The sequence below is a fragment of the Arachis ipaensis genome, chromosome B07, assembly GCF_000816755.2.
Source record: "Arachis ipaensis cultivar K30076 chromosome B07, Araip1.1, whole genome shotgun sequence".
NCBI classification, from domain to species: Eukaryota; Viridiplantae; Streptophyta; class Magnoliopsida; order Fabales; family Fabaceae; genus Arachis; species Arachis ipaensis.
Genome location: NC_029791.2, coordinates 101,483,569 through 101,491,656, shown reverse-complemented (window position 1 = coordinate 101,491,656; position 8,088 = coordinate 101,483,569). Strand labels below are relative to the sequence as shown.

Here is an 8,088-nt window from a genome sequence, read left to right as displayed (position 1 = left end):
GTTCAAACTCAAATTTCCTCAAGTTCAACAACTCTAAAACCAAAATACAACAGTAACATTAACTAGACTCAGTAACAATTCTAAGTTTCTAACTCAAATTCTCTCCAGTTCAGAAACTCTAAAACCAAATACAACAGCAACAATTACCAGATTCAACATCAATTCTAGTGAAAGAATAGAGTAGAAAACTTGAACTTGAAGGGAGATCACCTGATTGACTGATTCTGACATCGCGACTGGCGCGACACAAGATGACGACAACCAACACCCGAGGTAGCAGCTGTTGCTTGACTGGTTCCGTCTGCTTTTGCCGCTGACGAACCAAATGAAGGGGCACGGGACCGCAACGACAACCGATGTGAGGGGACGAGGTGAGAGACTGAGAAAGAAACGAAGTGAGTTTGTGAGAGACTGAGAGTGACGACTGTCGAGGTGAGGGAAGAAACAAGAGAGCGACGAGTGTAAGGGTGAGGATGTGAGCCAGTGAGTGAGGGAGAGAGCACAAAGACGAGGCTTGCTGGGTTTGGGGGGGTTCCACTCAGTCTTAGCTTTGGCCATTAAGGTTTTATTGAAAGTGAAGATGGGGGTTTTGAAACGACGCCGTTTCAAGTTTTAAGGAGGAAAAAAATAATAAACTTAACCCGGATTGTGTTATATTAAGCAGCCGGGTCACCAGGTTCCATAAAAATTTGTCGGGTTTAACTGAGTTCGAACGGATCCAATACACATCCGGTTCAACGAGTGGCTCGACCCAGTCAAGTAATCGAGTAACCGGATTTCCGATCGAACTAGCCGGGTCAAGCCGGGTCTAATAACTATGCTCCTTTCATACTCTTTAATACGTCATAATTCAATTCACACTTCACAATAATCTCTCCACCAATAACATTGTTACGGGATTCAAATACATATATGCTATAACTATCACTATATTTATAATAATTAAATTAATGAAATAAATTAATTTAATTTTACTATTAATAAAACTGATAAACATCTTATGATTTAATTTGAGAGACAAACACTCACAACTGATCTGCTTTCATTGTTTATGACTTGTGCAAATCGGTGATTGACAAGTTCGACCAATCATACGCTCACTACAACATTTTGTGTCTATGGCCACGGTTTTTTTGGTCACGGTAAAAAACCGTGATCATAGACCCTCTATGGTCACAGTTTTTTTGGGTGACGAAAAAAAAGTTATAGTCATGTTTTTTTTGGAAAGGGACACCATAGAGTACCTATGGTCACATTTTTTAAAAAAAGGGTGACCTAAAAGGGTCTATGGTCACAGTTTTGAAGGGTAACCTAAATGGGTCTATGGTCATGGTTTTTTACAGTGACTAAAAAGGTGGCCTAAAAGAGTCTATGGTCATGGTTTTGGGGGTGACCTAAAGGGGTCTATGGTCACGGTTTTGGGGGGTGGCCTAAAAGAGTCTATGGTCACGGTTTTGGGGGTGACCTAAAAGGGTCTATGGTCACGGTTTTTTACAGTGACCAAAAAGGGGCTATGGTCACGGTTTTTCAAAAAAAGGGTGACCTAAAAGGGTCTATGGTCACGGTTTTGGGGGGTGACCTAAAGGGTTCTATGTTCATGGTTTTGGGGGTGGCCTAAAAGGGTCTATGGTCACGGTTTTGGGGGTGATCTAAAGGTGTCTATGGTAACGGTTTTTTACAGTGACCAAAAATGGTCTATGGTCACGATTTTTCGAAAGGCTGACCTAAAAGGGTCTGTGGTCACGGTTTTGGGGGGTAAACTAAAGGAGTCTATGGTCACGGTTTTGGGCGGTGACCTAAAGGGGTCTATAGTCACGGTTTTAGGGGGTGACTTAAAGGGGTCTATGGTCACGGTTTTTTACAGTGACAAAAAAAAGGCTATGGTCACGTTTTTTCAAAAAAAGGTGACCTAAAAGGGTCTATGGTCATGGTTTTGGGGGGTGACTGATGAGCGGATAACTTATACGCTTTTTGGCATTATTTTTAGTATGTTTTTAGTAGGATCTAGTTACTTTTAGGGATGTTTTCATTAGTTTTTATGTTAAATTCACCTTTCTAGACTTTACTATGAGTTTGTGTGTTTTTCTATGATTTCAGGTATTTTCTGGCTGAAATTGAGGGACTTGAGCAAAAATCAGATTCAGAGGTTGAAGAAGGACTGCTGATGCTGTTGGATTCTGACCTCCCTACACTCAAAGTGGATTTTCTAGAGCTACAGAACTCAAAATGACGCGCTTCCAATTGCGTTGGAAAGTAGACATTCAGGGCTTTCCAGCAATATATAATAGTCCATACTTTGGCCGAGTTTAGATAACACAAAAGGGCATTGAACGCCAGTTCTATGCTGCTGTCTGGAGTTAAATGCCAAAAACACGTCACAAACCAGAGTTGAACGCCAGAAACACGTTACAACCTGGCGTTCAACTCCAAAAGAAGCCTCTGCACGTGGAAAGCTAAAGCTCAGCCCAAGCACACACCAAAGTGGGCCCCGGAAGTGAATTTATGCATCAATTACTTACTTCTGTAAACCCTAGTAACTAGTTTAGTATAAATAGGACTTTTTACTATTGTATTTTCATCTTATGATCTTTTGGAAGATCCTGGATTGTATTTTTGATCCTGTGATCTCGTTTTGGGGACTGGCCATTCGGCCATGCCTGGACCTTTCACTTATGTATTTTCAACGGTAGAGTTTCTACACTCCATAGATTAAGGTGTGGAGCTCTGCTGTTCCTCATGAATTAATGCAAAGTACTACTATTTTTCTATTCAACTCAACTTATTCCGCTTCTAAGATATTCATTCGCACTTCAACATGAATGTGATGAACGTGACAATCATCATCATTCCCCCACGAACGCGTGCCTGACAACCACTTCCGTTCCACCTTAGATTGGATGATTATCTCTTGGATCTCTTAATCAGAATCTTCGTGGAATAAGCTAGATTGATGGCAGCATTCATGAGAATCCGGAAAGTCTAAACCTTGTCTGTGGTATTCCGAGTAGGATTCTGGGATTGAATGACTGTGACGAACTTCAAACTCGCGAGTGCTTGGCGTAGTGACAGATGCAAAAGGACGGCGAATCCTATTCCAGTATGATCGAGAACCTCAGATGATTAGCCGTGCTGTGACAGAGCATTTGGACCATTTTCACAAGAGGATAGGATGCAACCATTGACCACGGTGATGCCTCCAGATGATTAGCCATGTAGTGACAGCGCATCGGACCATTTTCACAGAGAGGATGAAAAGTAGCCATTGACAATGTTGATGTCCTTACATAAAGCCAGCCATGGAAAGGAGTAAGACTGATTGGATGAAGACAGCAGGAAAGCAGAAGTTCAGAAGAACGAAAGCATCTCTATATGCTTTATCTGAAATTCTCACTAATGATATACATAAGTATTTCTATCTTTATTTTCTGCTTATTTATTATTATTATTCGAAAACTCCATAACCATTTGATATCCGCCTGACTGAGATCTACAAGATGACCATAGCTTGCTTCATACCAACAATCTCCGTGGGATCGACCCTTACTCACGTAAGGTTTTATTACTTGGACGACCCAGTGCACTTGCTGGTTAGTTGTATCGAAGTTGTGAATGAAAAACGATTTATTAAGACGTGCGTACAGAGTTTTTGGCGCCGTTGCCTGAGATCACAATTTCGTGCACCAATTTGGCGCCGTTGCCGGGGATTGTTCGAGTTTGGAAAACTGACGGTTCATCTTGTTGCTCAGATTAGGTAATTTTCTTTTTGTTTTATTTTCAAAAATTTTTCAAAAAAAATCTTTCAAAAAAAAAATATTTTTTTTCTTTTGTTTTCGAAAAATTATTCAGAATTTTTAAGAATGAATTCTAGTGTTTCATGAAACATGTTGAAGCCTGACTAGCTGTAAAGCCATGTCTAAATTCATTTGGACTGGGGCTTCCAACCCAACATTATCAAGAGCAAGCTAGTTGTTGCTAATCCACTTGCTGCTGTTCCAGATCCACTTGATTTACATGCTAAAGCTTGACTGGCTATTAAGCCATGTCTAACCCTCAGATTGGAGCTTTAGACTAAGAGTGCAAGATTCCTGGAATTCATATTAAAAATTTTGGAATCCTTATTTTTCTTTTTCACAAATAATTTTCGAAAAATACAAAAAAATTATAAAATCATAAAAAATCAAAAATATTTTGTGTTGCTTGTTTGAGTCTTGAGTCAATTTTTAAGTTTGGTGTCAATTGCATTTTTTCTAAAATTTTTATACATTTTTTCGTAAATTCATGCATTCATAGTGTTCTTCATGATCTTCAAGTTGTTCTTGGTAAGTCTTCTTGTTTGATCTTGATTTTTTCTTGTTTTGTGTCTTTTCTTGTTTTTCATATGCATTCTTGCATTCATAATGTCTAAGCATTATAGATTTCTAAGTTTGGTGTCTTGCATGTTTTCTTTGCATATAAAAATTTTCAAAAATATGTTCTTGGTGTTCATCTTGACATTCATAGCATTCTTGCATGCATTAATTGTTTTGATCTAAAATTTTCATGCATTGCATCATTTTTCATGTTTTTCTCTCTCATCTTTAAAAATTCAAAAGCCAAAAAAAAAATATCTTTCCTTTTTTCTCTCATAAATTTCGAAAATTTGGATTGACTTTTTCAAAATTTTTAAAATTCAATTGTTTCTTATGAGTCAAACCAAATTTTCAATTTAAAAATCTTATCTTTTTCAAAATCTTTTTCAAAAAATCAAATCTTTTTCATTTTTCTTATTTATTTTCGAAAATTATAAAAATATTTTTCAAAAATCTTTTTCTTCATTCTATATTATAATTTTCGAAAATATCTTCAACAATTAATGTTTTGATTCAAAAATTTCAAGTTTGTTACTTACTTGTTAAGAAAGATTCAAACTTTAAGTTCTAGAATCATATCTTGTGATTTCTTGTGAGTCAAGTCATTAATTGTGATTTTAAAATTTAAATCTTTTTCAAAACTAATTTCAATCATATCTTTTCAAAAATATCTTTTTATCTTATCTTTTTCAAAGTCATATCTTTTTCAAAAATTTGATTTTAAAATATCTTTTCTAACTTCTTATCTTATATTTTCAAAATTGATTTTCAAAATTTGTTTCAACTAACTAACTAACTTTTTGTTTGTTTCTTATCTTTTTCAAAACTACCCAACTAACTCTCTCTCTCTAATTTTCGAAAATATCTCCCTCTTTTTCAAAAATTCTTTCTTATTAACTAATTGTTTCAAAATTCAATTTTAATTTATTTCTTCTTTTAATTTTCGAAAATCACTAACCATTTTTCAAAAATAATTTTGGAAAATTCTCTTTCTCTTTCATCTCCTTCTATTTATTTATTCATCTACTAACACTTCTCTTCATCTCACATCTCTGCTCTCCTCACCCTTGTGTTTCTTTCCTTACATTACATTCTTTTCTTCTTCTTTTCTTTTACTCACACAGGGACCTCTATACTGTGGTAAAAAGGATCCCTATTATTATTTTTCTGTTCCCTCCTTTTCATATGAGCAGGAGCAAGGACAAGAATATTCTTGTTGAAGCAGATCCAAAACCTGAAAGGACTCTGAAGAGGAAACTAAGAGAAACTAAATTACAACAATCCAGCAAGCACCTTTCAAAAATTTTTGAACAAGAAGAGAAGATGGCAGCCGAAAATAATAATAATGCAAGGAGGATGCTTGGTGACTTTACTGCACCTAATTCCAATTTACATGGAAGAAGCATCTCCATTCCCACCATTGGAGCAAACAATTTTGAGCTGAAACCTCAATTAGTTTCTCTGATGCAGCAAAATTGGCTCAGAATAAAATATTGACTCAGCAAGTCAATATGATTTCTCAGAGTCTGAATGGAATGCAAGCTGCATCCAACAGTACTCAAGAGGCATCTGCTGAAGAAGAGGCTTATGATCCTGAGAACCATGCAATAGCAGAGGTGAATTACATGGGTGAACCATATGAAAACAACTATAACCCCTCATGGAGAAATCACCCAAATCTCTCATGGAAGGATCAACAAAAGCCTTAACAAGGCTTTAATAATGGTGGAAGAAACAGGTTTAGCAATAGCAAGCCTTTTTCATCATCCACTCAGCAACAGACAGAGAACTCTGAACAAAATACCTCTAATTTAGCAAACTTAGTCTCCGATCTATCTAAGGCTACTGTGAGTTTCATGAATGAAATAAGGTCCTCCATTAGAAATTTGGAGGCACAAGTGGGCCAGCTGAGTAAGAAGATCACTGAAACCCCTCCTAGTGCTCTCCCAAGTAATACAAAAGAAAATCCAAAAGGAGAGTGCAAGGCCATTGATATAACCATCATGGCTGAATCCAAGAAGGAAGGGGAGGACGTGAATCCCAAGGAGGAAGACCTCCTGGGACGTACAGTGATCAATAAGGAGTTTCCCTCTGAGGAACCAAAGGAATCTGAGACTCATCTAGAGACCATAGAGATTCCATTGAACCTCTTTAAGGACGTGTTAGTAAAGGTTGAAGGCCTTTACATCCCTGCTGATTTCATAGTCTTAGATACTGGGAAGGATGAGGATGAATCCATCATCCTTGGAAGACCCTTCCTAGCCACAGCAAGAGCTGTGATTGACGTTGACAGAGGTGAATTAGTCCTTCAATTGAATGAGGACTCCCTTGAGTTTAAAACTCAAGGACATCCTTCTGTAAACATGGAAAAGAGGCACAGTAAGCTTCTCTCAAAACAGAGTCAACCAGAGCCCCCACAGTCAAACTCTAAGTTTGGTGTTGGGAGGCCACAACCAAACTCTAAGTTTGGTGTTGAACTCCCATATCCAAACTCTAAGTTTGGTATTGGGGAGTCTCAACAATGCTCTGAACATCTGTGAGGCTCCATGAGAGCCCACTGTCAAGCTATTGACATTAAAGAAGCGCTTGTTGGGAGGCAACCCAATTTTTATTTATCTAATTTTAATTTATTTTTATTGTTATTTCATGTTTTATTAGGTTCATGATCATGTGGAGTGACAAAATAAATATAAAAATTGAAAACGGAATCAAAAACAGCAGAAGAAAAATCACACCCTAGAGGAGGATCTCACTAGCGTTTAAACGCCAGTAAGGAGCATCTGTCTGGCGTTCAACGCCAGAATAGAGCATGTTTCTGGCGTTGAACGCCAGAAACAAGCAGCATCCTGGCGTTCAAACGCCAGAAATGCACAGTGAAGAAGAGCTGGTGCTGAACGCCAGAAACAAGCATCTGGCTGGCGTTCAACGCCAGAAATATGCTGCATCTGGGCATTGAACGCCCAGAACAAGCATCAATTCGGCGTTTAAACGCCAGAATTGCATGCAAAGGCATTTTACATGCCTAATTGGTGCAGGGATGCAATTCCTTGACACCTCAGGATCTGTGGACCCCACAGGATCAACTCAGCATCTGTGGACCCCACAAGATCTCCACCTACCTCCACTCACTCTCTTCCCTCTTCTCAATGTTCATCCTCTCTTCCCAATAAACACTCTTCCCCAAAACTCTTCACCAATCACCTCAATCTCTCTTCCCTATCACCACTTCACCACTCACATCATCCACTCTTCCCCATAAACCTACCTCATAAACTCCACCTACCTTCAAAATTCAAAATCAATTTCCCACCCAAAACCCACCCTTATGGCCGAACCTTACCCCCCTCCCTTCCCTATATATAGCCCTCCATTCTTCCTCATTTTCACACCACACAACCCTCTCTTCTCTTCTTGGCCGAATACACCTCTCCCTCCTCTCGTCCATATTTTCTTCTTCTTCTTCATCTATTCTTTCTTCTCTTGCTCGAGGGCGAGCAAAATTCTAAGTTTGGTGTGGTAAAAGCATAAGCTTTTTGTTTTTCCATTACCATTGATGGCACCTAAGACCGGAGAATCCTCTAGAAAAGGGAAATGGAAGATAAAAGCTTCCACCTCTGAGTCATGGGAGATGGAAAGATTCATCTCCAAAGCTCATCAAGACCACTTCTATGATGTTGTGGCCAAGAAGAAGGTGATCCCCGAGGTCCCTTTCAAACTCAAGAGAAATGAGTATCCAGAG

General features: G+C 38.4%; 1 long non-coding RNA gene across 1 annotated transcript in view; it reads left to right on the top strand.

Moving 5' to 3' along the window:
* The window catches only part of LOC110264296, a 12,048-nt gene continuing 6,393 nt past the window's right edge, over positions 2,434–8,088 (top strand). Inside the window, exon 1 of the long non-coding RNA XR_002350202.1 lies at positions 2,434–2,445. This is a non-coding gene — a long non-coding RNA (uncharacterized LOC110264296). The remainder of the gene's footprint in view (positions 2,446–8,088) is intronic.